The sequence below is a fragment of the Chlorocebus sabaeus genome, chromosome 12, assembly GCF_047675955.1.
Source record: "Chlorocebus sabaeus isolate Y175 chromosome 12, mChlSab1.0.hap1, whole genome shotgun sequence".
In the NCBI taxonomy this organism is placed as follows: Eukaryota; Metazoa; Chordata; class Mammalia; order Primates; family Cercopithecidae; genus Chlorocebus; species Chlorocebus sabaeus.
The window spans coordinates 19,983,653-20,000,115 of NC_132915.1; the positions used below are offsets into that span (position 1 = coordinate 19,983,653).

A 16,463-nucleotide genomic window follows, 5' to 3' on the forward strand; every position below is an offset into this window, starting at 1 on the left:
ACCAACTGTAGATGTGTGACTGAGGCTATCTTGTGTCTCTAAGTCCAGCTGAATGCAACCATGTGAGAGAACCCAGGCAAAGTCAGCAGAGGAATCACCCAACCAACCCACAGAATCATGAGAAATAATAGTCACTGTGTTAAACCACTAAATTTTAGAGCAATTTCTTATGTAGCAATAGTTAATTGAGACAAAAGTAGAGGTGGCCAGTACTTAGATGTCCCAAACTCAGTCCATGGCCAATATGGCACTACCGTGTATAAACACTAACAAAGAGAATCTACAGTGCAAGAAGGGACAAGGCCTTGTTTTTAACAGCAGCACTAAGAAACTTTAGAGAGAAAAGCCCGGTCAGCCTTAAGAATTTGGGGACAGGCTACGTCTATCATTCTTTCAGTGGGCCCATACTAGGTTTATCTAGAGCCACGGTTCTCAACTTTGCATACACATTGGGACCATCTTGAAAACATTGATGAAATCAGCCTGGGCTGTGGCCTGGTCATTCAGGTGTTTTAAATCTTCCCAAAGTGATTTTAAAAGTGCTGCCAAGGTCGAGAGCCACGAACTTAAATGCTTCTTTGACCTTTTTATATTTTCTACCATCTCATCTTTTGAGACTAAGTGACAGCCAATATGTGGGATACCAGAGACCTTGTTGACATCTACCTGACTTGCTATTTACTCCTCCTGTGCCACTCTGAGGGTGCTGCCAAGCCTTCTTTCTTGGTCCCCACTTCTTACTGTGAACATTGAACACATTTCCTCCCTTTACTATCCAAGGCCCCTGCACAAATGCCTGTATTGATTGGTCTGAGTGTTGATCCACTTTAGGTGGCATTTAAAAAAAAAGACCAAGTTCACTCCATATGGGAATTTGGTCATCAGTCACACAATCAAATGAATTATGATGCCTTCTCTGTGGCCAGTCTTGATTTTTTCAACCTTAGGCAAGTCACTTCCCTTTTCTTGGTTGTAGTTTCTTCACCTCTAAAATAAAAAGCACTCTATCATTCTGTAATTCCACTAGTTTCCTATATTTATCACCTGGTATCTTTTATTGGGTACTTGTCTTAGTTTCTACGATAGAAAAGAAAACGACAATATTAAAATGCCAATTTACTTGGCTTTATGAGAATAGCAGAGAATGAAAAGCCATTCATATCGACATTCTACATGGATATTAAACACATTCCTGATTGGATTTATTGTCAACCTCAGTGAACATGTGGCAATTTAAAATATTTGTTCAGTGCCAGGACAAGATATATGGAGACACAATCATGTGGGCAGTTTGTTTGAAACACTGTTCTCAGAATCCCTCCACTGTCGATTTGCAAATGATTTCACACCCGAAAGAGCAATGGTCTATATTCTTATGCCTATTTATCTACATCAAAGGCAGTTTTCGTTTAGCTCATTGAAACATGTAATCCCAGGGGATAAACAACATGGTACATGTTAAACATCTAGTGTTTTCAAGAAGTCATGCTCACATGGAAACATACTAGAGAGTAAGTAACAAAGTATAAGTATGAATGGTCTGTCTGGAAAGATCCACTATACCAAATAATTTGATTGTCAACAAGTGACAGAGAGGGCTGTTATTCAATGATATCAAATATTTCAAACTTCTTAGCTCCCATCCTCCCCCACCCCCTGCCCACCCCGATGCCACTCTTCAAATCTTTGGCTGAGCAACTAGTGCTGCAACAAACTGTCTTTTATTTATTTATTTATTTATTTGAGACAGTTTTGCTCTTGTTGCCCAGGCTGGAGTGCAATGGTGCATCTTGGCTCACTGCAACCTCCATCTCCAAGTTCAAGCGATTCTCCTGCCTCAGCCTCCCGAGTAGCTGAAACTACAGGGGTGCACCACCACGCCTGGCTAATTTTTGTATTTTTAGTAGAGACAGGGCTTCACCATGTTGGTCAGGCTGGTCTCGAACTTCTGACCTCAAGTGATCCACCCACCTTAGCCTCCCAAAGGGCTGGGATTATAGGCGTGAGCCACCGCACCTGGCCATGAGCTTTCTTTATTCAGCAACTAGTGAGTGACTTACATCTGAGAGGCTTCCCTGTTGGTGGACACTGGCTGGGTCTCTCTGTCCTTTTCTGGGTCACTAAGATAGATACTTAATATAAAAAAAAAAAGCTCCTGAATTTCTCGGTTCAAGTCCATTTTTTCTCCTGGCTCAGCTTGCCCTCTCTCTTTCTCTCAGAGGATGCTAGATTGCTACTGCTGGCAGCAGTGAGGCAAGGAAAGACTGAAGGCATGCACAGGAAATGAGCTTGCCTTCAAAACACCGCCATGTCTGAAAATGAATGCACAGATGAATGAAAATGCTGATGCCGAAAGGGTCAAGTGGGTTTCTCCACCCTGGCAAAAATGATGTAGGGTTTAAGAGTCTCTGGTGCATGTTGGCAGCGGGTTTCACTCCGTCAATGTGTTTGGTGGTTGGAGTTCAAGAAAGAATGGTTGAAACATAGTCCAAAGAATCATCGTCAAGTTTATGTAACAGGAAAAAAGGACCAGCTGAGATCCACCTATGAAGTGTAATTGGAAATCTGCTGGGAGAGAGACAGAGAATTGTATTGACAAATGTGGGGAGAGTTAACGCAGTTTTTACTTTCCGCCAAATAGTATCTCTTATATTCTGTGAATCCATGTCTCCATTATGAAAGAAAAAAAAAGAGAGAACAAGCACATATAAATGTACACTGCAAGGGAAACTTTCTAGTGATTTCCAATTCAGCTAGTCTTTGAAGTACTGGAGAAAATTCTGAGGGTCTTCAATGTAGGCAGAGGCTGGACAAAGTGTTCAATTAAAAAATTGTCTTAGAACACAATTTTATCCAGACTGGGTGCCCAGAGCCATGAGCTCAGGTGACCCACAAGTCTGCAGTCTGGCTTCCAGATGAAAACACTAGACAAATGAACTGAGTTTTAAAAACTGGCAGGCACTGGGGTGGGGGAGGGGGTTATATCATTCCATTCCCTTAGTCTCTAGTTACCCACAAGGAAAGCCTTTGATAAAGAAGTTGTAGCAGACACAACAAATAACTGCTTCATCAAGACATACATTTCAGGGTATTTCAGAAAACAAGACGTTTCTATTTTCACTAAGCCGTCTTTACCACGCATATAATAACTACCACATTAATAATCAAATAATTCGCTACATTTTTAAGCCCCAGCTTTTGGGATCAGATAGGTCTGAATTTGATCCCCAGCTATACAACCTCCTAGGTAGCTGTGTAAAGTTGAGCAAGTGCTATAATGTCTTGGAGCCTCAGTTACTTCATCTGTAGAATGAGATAATTAATAACATTGACATAACAGTATTGTTGGGAGAATTCAATACAGTTCTCCTTCAGTATCCTTAAGAGTTTGGTTCTAGGACTGCTCCCTCACCCCACCCCATGGATACCAAGATCTATAGATGCCTGAGTCCCTGATATAAAATGGTATGGTATTTTCATACCACCTATGGGCCTTATCTTGTATACTTTCAAATCATCTCCAGATTATTTATAACACCTAATACAATATAAATGCTAAATAGTTGTTATTCTGTTATTTTTTCCTTTTATTTGTATTATTTTTACTGTTGTATTATTTATTTTTCAAATATTTTCCATCTGCAGTTGATTGAATCCATCAATGTGGAACCCGTAGATACAGAGGGCTGACTGTAACATGATGCATATATAAGATGTTAGTGTCACGACTGGCACATTGTTGATATTAAATAAGAGTTATCTGTGTTTTCTATTAACATGAGAAGGTAGAGTTATAAAATAGAGAACAGTAATGGTTCCTATGAGTTGTTTTTTAGAACAGTTTTGTTGAGATATCATTTACATAGCATAACATTTACTTGCTGAAAGTGCACAGTTCAGTTGTTTTTCGCATTTACAGAGTTGTACAACCATCACCATAATCTAATCTTAGAACATTCAATCACTCCCCAAGGAAACCCATACCTATTAAATGTCATTTCTCATTCTCTACCCCCAGCCCCTGGCAAGCATGAATCTACTTTCTGTCCCTCTGGATTTGCTGATTCTGGACTTTTCATGTAAATGGAATCATACATGTGGTCTTTTGTGACTGGTGCTACACCTACTCCTCAACTTATTTTTACATGAACAATAGAAAGTGGAAATCAAAAGGATTCTCTGTTAGATTATCTCATAGGTTGAATTTTAAAGGATTCACATAGGATTTGGGAAGGGAATGGTTAAATGCCACACGACTTTTCAGCAGCCATTAAGCAAATAAATCATGCCGTTTGATTACATTAATGCATAACAGCTTTTCCTTGTTCATTTATTTTCTCTGGATCCCATTCTCAGCATTTGGCTCCATCATGAAGAGGCTCCTTCCCACCCTGAGAATATCCTTGACTCTGGCCGAGGCCTGACAACACTTGTTTCTACAGCAAAGCCTATGGCTGCACTGCATGGGCCCCTCCATGAGGCTGTACACCTAATAGGGAGGCAGGAGATCTGGTCCAGCCCTCTGCCACTAGCCTTAGGTGTTGAGGGAATCAAAGGAGATCACAAACCTGAAGGGCTCTGGAAAATCTTCATATGTCAGTCAGGACTTTTGGGTCGAGTGTGCCGGAGCACAATTGTCTCACTCAAGGTTCCAATGGGAAACAGGTGGCACTCACATGGATTAACCAAGGAGAGTTTAATCAAGGGATTCTTTTTTAAGTGTGGGAAAATCAGAACCACCCTTAAACCATGCCTTTCCCTGAGTCCCACTCTAGCTACCCTCCTCACTGAGGAGGAGAAGTCCTGGGGTCAAGGGGATAAAGACCATACTTCAAACACCCATGCCTTCAACTTTCCTGTCCACCTTCTGGGTTCATTCCCCGGTTCCTGAGGGTGGAGGGCACCACATGTGTGTGACTCCCCTGCACCCCGACTCCAGGGCAGAGGATGGACAAGGGATGCTGTCTGTAAAGAATGTACAGACTGTGAGCCCCCATGGTGCAGGATGGAGCTGGGGTGGATAAGCAGGTGGGTAAGCCAAGGGCCTAGGAGCCTCCATTTATACTCTTGCTTTGGGCCTACCAACCTTAGGGGTTGACCTAGATGAGATAATGGTAAACTAAGAGGAGATAGTGCAGTACTCCCAGGCTAGCAGTACAGGAGCAGTTATCAACCTGAGGCCTGAAGGGCCAAAGAAAGAGGGCAGCTTCCAGAACCCAGCTATAGGAGCAGGCCACAAACAAGTGCTCCAGTCTTTGGTTCAGGACCAGAACCAACCTCAGAGAAGCAACAAGGAGGGAGCCAGAGTTATTCAGGCCTGCTTCATTCTTCTCTAGCTCATTGAAATCTTGACAGGGCTCTCCCATGGCCAATCCTAACCAGAAGCATGAGGGCAAAGGAACACACGAAAGGACTCCACAAAGGCCAGGTAACTCCCACAAAGCACAGGGGAGGAGTGGAGCCTGGATCCGGAGCATTCAATACAAAGCATCAACCACTCCACTCAAAAAAGGAAATTTATCTTATGAATGCAGGAGCTAGGTCATCATTTGTCCAGGAGCCAAATTGTACCTCAGCACTGAAAAAAACCATCGGTACCAACTCTTTCTGGATGTTTACCTTCAATCTCTCTCTCTCTCCTTCCCTCTCTCCTAAGTTTCTCTCCTTGACCAAACTCTACTCAGATTTCCCTGAATTCTCTTCTCAACTAAGCCCTGATTTTAGGCTTCTGTGTTTATGTCTGCATTGTCCCATTTTAGCAAGAATCCTGCTAGGTCATTTTAACCAAAATCCCTCACCTTCTATAACTGAGCAGGCTCCTTATCCTCCCTCCCACCCCCCACCCACTAGGTGATGTGTGAGCACCCTGACCTGTCTTCAGCAAGAATCCTGTTAAGTCAGTTCAGCAAGAATGTCTCCTTACGCTGCTGTTTCCTCTTAGTAAGTTTCCATCCACTGACCCTCTACCCTGTTCTTTGGCTACAAACCCCCACTTTTCCTTGTTGAATTCTCAGTTGAGCCCAATCTCTCTCCCCAACTGCAGAACCCCCTGCAGTGGTCCCTACACCTATGGTGATGGCTCTGAATAGGATGCCTTACCACTCTTTAGTAAGTGTCATTTTTCTTTTAACATTCCCTCCCCAGGTCAGATTTTTGCATTTCTTACGTCCAATGATGAAATGCATTTTCCTCTCAGCTCCTAAATTGACATACTGCAGTTCTAGGTCCTTCCAAGGACTGACACCGTTACCTTCGTCACAACTCCAAATTCTTGGAATAGGGAAACTGCTCACCTCAGTCTGTATCAAGTGCTGACTCCTAATGCAGTCACCTCTGCTCAGGAATGTGGGAGATCGTAGTCCAAACAGGGCTGAACGTGGATCCCGTGATATCTCAAATCTACCATGCCACTTACATCTCAGGTCACTAAAGAAACAGTATATATGACTTTAAATGTAGGGAAACAGGTACAGCTTACATATAATCAACTCACACAAATTAAAACAACTAGATACCACTTTCTACCAAATAGGTTGGTAAAGATTTAAAAGTCTGATAGTGCTCAGGGCCAGGGGCACGGGCAGGGGAGATCACATGTGGCTCAAGGAGTGTAAATTGGTTCAACCTTTCAGGAGGGTGACCTGGCAACATTTTTCAAAATTTTACATGTAAATACTACCTCACTTATCAGTTTACCAAATAGGACTATACCTAGAGGAAACAAATACATAAAAATATAGGTACAGGTTTTAACTTCCATGTTTATTTTAGAAACAATCAACATTGGATTTGATTTAAAATTATGGTGCCATGTAACAAACATCCCTCTGGACCTCCTAATCTAAAATTTTTTTAAAAATCATCCATTAACAAAGGATTATGTTAATCTATATTTAACACAGAAAGACATCTACAACATATCATTGAGAAAATCTAATTTAAAAGTTTTGTGAATAAGTCATTCTGCTTTTCTTTCCTTTTTAAAAGTGGTTTTGTTTTTGTTTTGAGATGGAGTCTTGCTCTGTTGCCCAGGCTGGAGTGCAGTGGCACAGTCTTGGCTCACTGCAACCTCCACCTCCTGGGTTCAAGCAATTCTCCCACCTCAGCCTCCCAAGTAGCTGGGATTACAGGCACTCGGCTAATTTTTGTATTTTTAGTAGAGACAGGGTGTTGCCATGTTGGCCAGGCTGGTATCAAACTCCTAGCCTCAAGTGATCTGCCCATCTCAGTCTCCCAAACTGCTGGGATTACAGGCATGAGCCACAGTGCATGGCCAGAAGTGTTTCTTATTGTAAACATATATTTTTATATATATTTATATAAATATATATATAAAACGTAAGAGTTGCCATTGTAACCACTTTCCATTGTACAATTCAATGGCATTAATTACATTCATAAGGTTGTGCAACTATCATTCTATTTCCAAAACTTTTTCATCTTAAACAGAAACTCTGTACTCATTAAACAATAACTCTGCATTTCTCTCTCTCCCCAACCTAACCCATGGTAACCTCTGATGTACTTTCTTCCTCTATGAATTTGCCTATTTTAGATATTTCATATATGTGAAATCATGCAATATTTGTCCTTCTGTGTAGTGTCTGGCTTATTTCATTTAGAATAATGTTTTCAAGGTTCATCCGTGTTGTAACATGTATTAGTCAGGGTTCTTCCAACAGACCAATAGCAGGTAGGTAGACAGATAGATATAGATGATAGATAGATATAGATGATAGATAGATATAGATGATAGATAGATGTAGATGATAGATATAGATAGATGTAGATGATAGATATAGATGATATATAGATATAGATGATAGATATAGATGATAGATAGATGTAGATGATAGATAGATAGATAGAGATGATAGATAAAGTCCATGATAGGCCTTCTGTAAGCTGGAGAACCAGTAGTAGCATGGCTCAATCCAAGTCTGAAAGTCTCAGAAGCAGGGAAGCTGCTGATACAAGTCTCAGAGTCCAAAGGCCAGAGAACTGATGTCCAAGGGCAGGAAAAGAAGGGTGTCCCAGCTTCAGAAGAGAGAGAGAGAGAGAGAACAAATTCACCCTTCCTCTGCCTTTTTGTTCTATCTGGGCCATCAGCTGATTAACGGGTGATTGCCCACACTGAGGGCAGATCTTCCTTACCTAGCCTCCTGATTCAAATGCCAGTCTCTTGGAAACATTCTCACAGACACACCCCAAAATAATACTTTACCAGCTATCTGAGTATCCCTTAATCCAAGTTGACACCTAAAGTTAACCATCATGTAACATGCATCAGGACCTCACTCCTTTTTATGGCAGAATAATATTGCACTGCATGGATAGACCACAGTTTATCCCTTCATTTGTTGATGGTCACTTGAGTTGTTTTCCTCTTTTGGCTATTGTGAGTAATGCTGCAATGAACACTGGTGTACACATAACTGAGCTCCCACTTCCAATTATTTGGGGGTAAATACCTAGGAATGGAATTGCTGCGTCATGTGGCAATTCTACGTTCAACTTTTTGAGGAATTGCTAAATTGTTTTCCATAGCAGTTGCTCTGTTTTACATCCTCACCAGCAATGTATGAGGGCTCCAATTTCTCCACATCCTCGCCAACACCGGTCATTTTCCTTTAATATTTTTATTTATTTTTTTATTATAACCATATTAGTAGATGGGAAGTGATATTTCATTGAGGTTTTTACTTACATTTCCCTAATGACTAATAATGTTGAGCACTTTTTTTGTGTGCTTATTGGCAATTTATGTATTTTCTTTGGAGAAATGCTTACTCAAGTCCTTTGTCCATTTTTAAATCTTAATTGGGTTGTGTGCCCTTTTGTTGTTGAGTTGCAGGAGTTTTTTTTTTTTTTAATATTCTGGATATTAAACTCATCATATTATTTACAAATATTTTCTCCCATTCTGTAGGTTGCTTTTCACTTTCTTAATAGTGTCCTTTGATGCACAAAAGCCTTCAGTTTTGATGGAGTCCCATTTATCTATGTTCTTTTGATATTACAGCTAAGAGATCACTGCCTAATCCAAGGCCACGAAGGTTTACCCTTATGCTTTCTTCTAGAGTTTCATAGTTTAATTCCTCCTACTTAAGTCATTAACTGATTTTGATTTAATTTTTATATGTAGCTGTGAAGTAAGCCTAGTTTTTTACCATTTTAAATGGTTTTATAAGCCCCTACATTATATACTCAGTTTTGCCTCTTGACATATGCAGTCTAAAATATTTATCATCTTGCCCTTTAGAGGAAGTTTGCCAATCTCTGTGGCCAGGTGCAATCCTTGCAAATAGAGCGCTTAATAAATGTTTAATAGATAGATTCATTCAGCAAATATTTATGAAACTTCTACTGAATACAAGGCACTTACCAAAGTATTATGGGGGAGAGGCAGGGGTTTCAAAGTTAAATGAGAACTCATTAAAGCCCTTATTGAACTTACCACATCTAAGCAGCAATTAATTATACCTAGCTGTAAAGAAGTCAAACAGGACTGAAAATTCTTCTGTACATAGGTCAGTCTTGAATAGTGACAAAAACTGAGACATAAAAGCTATCTCAATTGTTTTTAGAGTAAGATGCATAATAAATTTGGAAAGATGCATGCCGTAATGTGCATACGCATGCACACAAACACATCTCCTTTTCTTTGGTCAATTCTAAAGAAATTAATAGAGATCATGAGCCACTAACGGCAACAGCAACTGCTGTCACAGGAGAAGGAAAAGCACTTGCAACGGAGTGAGTCTTCGTTCACCCCTTTTTGCTAATAAAGGTTGGCTTGCATAGGCAAAAAGGAATGCTCACAATCTGTGGATCCAAGAATTTAAATTAAAATGCTCTTGTGGCAAGAATCTGTCTTCCTCATGACAGACCTCTGGAAGAGACCCAGTTGTCCCTGTTTACAAATGGAGAAGGAATACTTTTTACATTTCAGCCTCTCTTAGTGGAAAAAAATTATAAAACAATGCAAAATTGAGAAAGAATCTCAATTTTTCTGCCTTTATACTTTGGACTTTGTATGAGCGGTTCCCTAAAATCTCTGTCAAGAAATCCCCCCCTCTTTTTTTTTTAAGACAGAATCTGGCTCTGTGACCAAGGCTGGAGTGCAGTGGCACAGTCATAGCTCACTGCAACCTCGACCTCCTAGGCTCCAGTGATCCCCCAACCTCAGTCTCTTGAGTAGCTAGGACTACAGGTGTGTGCAACCACACCCAGTTAATTTTTTAAAAAGTTTTATTTTTGTAGAAATGGGGATCTCACTATGTTGCCCAGGCTGGTCTCAAACTGCTGCCCTCAAGCAATCCTTCCTCCCACCTCTGCCTCCCAAAGTGCTAGGTTTATAGGCATGCGCCACCACACCTAGCCAAGAAATCCTTTGGATAGTGTATCAGTTGGGGATTGAGTCTGACTACAAGGAACAGATACTCAATTCAACAATAACTTAAACTGAAGGCTTCATTTTACCTGCGTAAGTGAGGTCTGGACGTAGGCAGTTGGGAGCTGCTTTGAACTCCTGTACAGCTTTCGTCAGCGTGTGGTTTGATGCCTCAGGGTCACAAAAAGCTCTTCCATCTCCACATGTCTATGTACCAAGAAGAAGGAAGGGGAAGGGCAAAACTCTCACATGCACGTGAATCACCTGAGAATCTCATTAAAATGCAGATTTGATTCAATAAATCTGCAGCTTTGTATTTCTAAGGTCTGCTGACTACACTTTGAATAGTATGTGCCAGGTGTATCTGTGCTCTTTTCTAGAACCTCCCCCCCACCGCCCCGCCGTGACCTTTATTTCCATCTTATTAGCTAGACTCTGTCACATGGCAACTGTTAATTCAAAAAAGATTGAAAATGTAGCTTTGTAGTTAAATACAAATTGGAGACTTCTAAGTTGGGAAAAAGAGAAAATGGATATTGTATCCTAAGAGTGTTTTCTGCAAGTAACCATTTAATTTGGAAAAACCAGTGCCAGACACCCATCCTCTAGTTACTATCTTAAATTGGTACTTGGCAAACTCTCACAATCACCTGAATCACCTGAGGATCTTGTTAAAATGCATATTTTGATTCAATAAATCTGCAGTTTAGTATGTCTAAGGTCTGCTGACCACACTTTGAATAGTAAATTCTTCAATCACTGGATCTTCTAATCAATCAGTAAAGAAATCAGCTGATTTGTGTTTTTGTTTGTTTGTTTGTTTTTGTTTTTGAGACAGAGTCTTGTTCTGTTGCCCAGGCTGGAGAGCATGCTGTCAGCTCACTGCAACCTCCACCTCCCAGATTCTCCTGCCTCAGCCTCCCAAGTAGCTGGGATTACAAGCGTGTGCCACCACGCCGGCTAATTTTTGTATTTTTAGTAGAGACAGGGTTTCACCATGTTGGCCAAGCTGGTCTGGCACTCCTGACCTCAGGTGATCTGCCTCAGCCTTCCAAAGTGCTGAGATTACAGGCTTGAGCCACCACACCTGGCCTTTGATACGTCTTAATGTGTGATTTAAAATTTTAATCACACGATAAAATAAAAAGCCCAAATGACCTTTAATATTCTTATAAATATTTAAAAACTGGAAGCAATACGGAAGAAACCATCAAATAAATAGAAACTGTGGGATATTGTACAAGCAGTCTGAATGTGTCAAAAAAAACCAATGGCATGACAACGAAAGGCAGGAGGACTGTTCTAGATTAGAGACTGAGAACAACCAAATCCAGTGCACAAACCTCGATCATATCCTAGATTAAAATAATAAACAGCCATGAAAGATATTTTTGAGACAACTTGGTGTATTTGAATATGGATTGTACGTTACATTATGGGATTTTACATTTCTCAGTGTAATAATAATATCGTGTGTTTATAACAGAATGCACTTATTTTAGACAGTGTTGGTTGAATTATTTAGAGGAGAAGAGTTACGATGTTTGCAACTTACTTTCAAATAGTTTAGTGAATTCATATTTTCAGAGAGTAAAAAGATAAAGCAAACATGGGGGGAAGTTAACAGCTGGTGAATCTAGGTAAGGAGTTTACAACTGTTCATTATATCATTATTGCAAATTATCTGTATGTTTGAAAAACCTCCAGATAAAAAAAAGAGAAAACCTTAGTCGTAGAGTTACAGCACATAGAGCTGAGAAACTGATTTTTTTCTTTACTTTTTTAGAAGTATTTTGAGAAATGACTGTTAACCACAACAGAACAAGACTCTGTCTCAAAAAAGTATCAAAAACAAATCAGCTGATTTCTTTTCTGATTGATTAGAAGATCCAGTGATTGAAGAATTTACTATTCAAAGTGTGGTTACCGAGGAAGAGTGTTACACACGAGCATACTCATCAATAAAATGTCTCCAATAGAGAGAATACGCTGTATTGCAAAGAGCTCCATGATCCCTGAGCCTGTGGGGCACATCACAGCACTATTAGGCTGTGTCCTTATAAGTGTATTGATAGACCTGTCTCCCTGGCAGGACTGGAAGTTCCATCAGAAAAGAGTCCAAGTCCTACCCATCTCTCTGACCCCAGCTGTAGATTCTAATAAACATTTGTGAAAGATGGAAAGAAGGTATGGTTGATTGACAGCAGTTGTCAGGGTAGTATGGAAGACAGCCTTAAAACCAAACTCAGTATGTGAAATCAGAAATAATCCTGGATTTGGTTGCATGCCACTGGAGAAGAGATTGTGCCCGCCTGGCCGGCTCAGCTGCCTTTATGCTCGGTGGGGTCATTCAACTTGTCAGACTTGTTTGCACTGGCAAGCAGGTCATTGGAGCCAGTTCCTCACAGGGCACTTAGCGACTTCAGGGTCCCATTGCAGTACATTACACACAAAATGAACAAAGAGCCAAAGAAAATAAAGACAGTGGCCAGAGGGAAACTATGTCACTCTTTTAAATAATCATCCAAACAGAAACAAAAATCTCTGACACTGAAAAGCCCTCTTTTAGTTTGATTATGTAATCATTCACCAAGATCTCTTTGCTCTCCAAATTTTACCAAGCAAGCACCAGAATGTTCAACTTTATTAGCAGGATCCTTATTTTTCCTATTTTTTTTTTCAGATTCAACTAAATAATCTTGATACAGATACAGGTTTTTCTGACACGTTGGCCCTCAATAATCAACTGATGCCATATCAAAGAGAGACAGCTTATAAAAAGAACTGGTTCAGGAGAACTTGAACATAAAGATTCTTCTATGTCCTCACAAAATTTTGTAAGTTTGTGGCACCTAAATAGTTTATGAATACAAGCATTAAAAAAACAAACAAACAAACAAAAAACCAAAAAAACCCTATTTGACCACAGATCCTTAAATAGTAACTGAAAACACAATCAAGATCGTCTGGGAAGGAAAGACGATTTGGCAGAATGTCAGGCCAAAACAGGATCCCCACGTTGCTGAAAAGACCCATTTGCTTATTTATATTAAGTGTAATTACTGCCTGGTCCATGTTCAGCTTATTCTTGTGATAAACTAGGAAGAATCTGATGGCCATTTACCATTATCCTTCCTTGCAGAAGTTGATAAAGTAGGTATTGAAATATTAGGTCACTGTAAAATAATCATAACTAGGCCCCAGGGTATTATATTTGTCCTACCCACTAACACTAACTTCTTCATTTCTCATGGGTCAGGTTCATTAGCCATGATTTATTTATTTATTTTTTCTCTGGGTGACAGAGACAGACAGTCTCCCTCTGTCACCCAGGCTAGAGTGCAATGGCATGATCTCGGTTCACTGCAGCCTCCACCTCCCAGGTTCAATCAATTCTCCTGCCTCAGCCTCCCAAGTAGCTGGGATTACAGGCATGTGCCACCACTCTCGGCTAATTTTGTATTTTTAGTAGAGACAGGATGTCTCCATGTTGGTAAGGCTGGTCTCAAACTTCCGACCTCACGTGATCTGCCCACCTCAGTCTCCCAAAGTGCTGGGATTACAGGCGTGAGCCACTGAACCCGGCCGGAGCTGGATGTTTAATATGAATAGAAGATTCATTAGAAGTGTTAATTTTGTTGTTGTGATTTGGAGACAGGGTCTTGCTTTGTGCTTTGTCCCCAGGTTGGAGTGCAGTGGCATGATACTGGCTCACTGCAGCCTTGACTTCCGAGGTTTAAACATCCTCCCGCTTCAGCCTCCTGAGTAGCTGTGACTACAGGCACACTCCACCATGCCTAGCTAATTTTTTTTTTTTTTTTTTTTTTTTGGTGGAGACAGGGTTTCACCATGTTGCCCAGGCTGGTCTTGAACTCCTGGACTCAAGCAATCTGCCCACCTTGGCCTCCCAAAGTGATGGGATTACAGGTGTCTGCCACTGAATCTGAATGTTAATTTTGAACAAATAATAACATTTTGGATATATTGGGTTAAATAAAATAGATTTAAAATAGATTGCTAAAATTAATTTCACCCTTAAGGGGCAGAGATATCCCAGCCTGGTCAGTCAGAATATTCTGTTCACTCGGCCATAATGAATCAGTTCAGGGAGGGAGCTTTGTTAATTATGGTCAGTCTTAGAATTTTTGCTGGAATGTTGGGAAGGGGAAGTTCTCTTTCTGCAGAGGTTGCCAGCAGATACGAATAAGCGTGGAGCTTCTGGCAGCCATCTTGCCATGAGGCTGGGAGAGACCCACCTGAGATGAGAGTTCAGAGGAAAGCCCACCCCGAACACGAAGAGAGATGGCTTCCCTATTAGTCTATGAGCCAGGAAATGGAAGTTGCTAGTCTTTTACGGCTTCCCTATTAGTCCATGAGACAGGAATGGAAGTTGCTAGTCTCTTACGGCTTCCTTATTAGTCGGTGAGACAGGAAATGGAAGTTGCTAGTCTTTCATGGCTTCCTTATTAATCCTTGAGACAGGAAATGGAAGTTGCTAGTCTTTCATGGCTTCTCTATTAATCCGTGAGACAGGAAATGGAAGTTGCTAGAATTTCATGGCTTCCCTATTAATCCGTGAGACAGGAAATGGAAGTTGCTGGTCTTTTAAGGCCTGGACTTGGGAACAGACACAGCATCATTTCCACTATAGTCCATCCGCCAAAACAGCCACATAGCTTGCCCAGTTTCAAGAGGAGGAAACATATGCCTCACCTCACAAAGGAAGGAGTATCCAAGAATTTCTGGCCATCTTTAATCCACCACAATGACATTAAAAGGGGGGCAAGTGGGCTTCTGTGTGTCTAATGGGCCATCAAGGGGTGACTCAGACACTTACAAAGATAGAAGGCAACTGTGTGTGTGTACTTTTCAGCTCTACGTTTCCAAGTGGCATTTACTAAGTATATAGATTTTAAAATCATAAAAGAAAATTTTAAATGTCTATAGTGTTTAGGAGAGGAGAGCTTGGAGTATCCTCCAAAGTGTGCTTCATTCATAATGACCTTTTAAAAACTGCATATTTGACTCAGACACTTAAAACCAACAAACCAACATTTATTTCCAACAGGACTCAGTGGGCCCAGACAGGCCATGCTAGGTGTTGATGCACTTTTCTTCCCCTGCTGGGAAGCCTCAGAACATGATTTCTGGCTGTTGTTGCTCCTGGATGGTCAGAATTATTCCAACTGCACAGTGTGGACTTTTCCTTCTCCCAGGGTGCAGTGGAACCATAAATGTATTCCTTGTGTTGAAAATGAAGTTTCTGATGTGATGATAAGAGTAATACAAAAATAATACTACCTACTCCTACTCAGTGTTGACTAGCTCCGGGCAAGGAGATAGAGGCTTTAGATATATACACTCTGTCTTGTAATCTTCACAATAACCCAATGAGATAAGCATTACCCATTTATTCATTCAAAAATGTCTATTGAGCACTAGAGGGGTGCCTTCCTTTTTTTTTTTTTTTTTTTTTTTTTTGAAATAGAGTGTCACCCTGTTGCCCAGGATGGAGTCCAATGGGGCTATCTCTGCTCACTGCAACCTCCGCCTCCTGGGTTCAAGCAATTCTCCTGCCTCAGCCTCCTGAGTAGCTGGGATTACACACATGCACCACCATACCTGGCTAATTTTTTGTATCTTTAGTAGAGAAGAGGTTTCACCATGTTGGCCAGGCTGGTCTCAAACTCCTGACCTCGTGATCTGCCTGCCTTGGCCTCCCAAAGTGCTGAGATTACAGGCGTGAGCCACCGTGCCCAACTGAGGGGTGCCTTCTGAAATCTCTTGAGCACATGAATTCTGCAGAGCTTAAAACCAAGACCATCCCTGAACTTCTCATTCCCAAGAACCAATAAATTCCATTTTAAACTTAAGTCAGTTTATACTCAGTCTCTGTTACTTGCAATCAATGTATCCTGGGAAACACAGGCAGCGTCTCATCCCCACAAATCAGGGTTGTCAGGGATTTTTGTTTGTTTGTTTTCCTGGCTATGATATGATATAGCATAAAACAGGTAAATAGAAAATCACAAATTCCATATTACTAACTTTTCTGAGAGTTAACTTACTG

The 16,463-nt window shown here is 40.8% G+C and overlaps 1 long non-coding RNA gene across 2 annotated transcripts in view; it reads right to left on the bottom strand.

Annotated features, from left to right (window-relative positions):
• The window catches only part of LOC140712913 (uncharacterized), a 70,993-nt gene extending 60,396 nt beyond the window's left edge, over window positions 1-10,597 (bottom strand). Inside the window, exons 1-3 of one of the 2 annotated variants that reach the window (XR_012094748.1) lie at window positions 10,483-10,597; window positions 6,294-6,426; window positions 1,824-2,565 (exon numbers count right to left, since the gene is read on the bottom strand). This is a non-coding gene — a long non-coding RNA (uncharacterized lncRNA). Of the gene's footprint in view, window positions 1-1,823; window positions 2,566-6,293; window positions 6,427-10,482 lie in introns of those variants that run through there. The other variant, XR_012094747.1, reaches the window with a different exon arrangement.
• Between the last annotated feature and the right edge of the window lie 5,866 nt (window positions 10,598-16,463).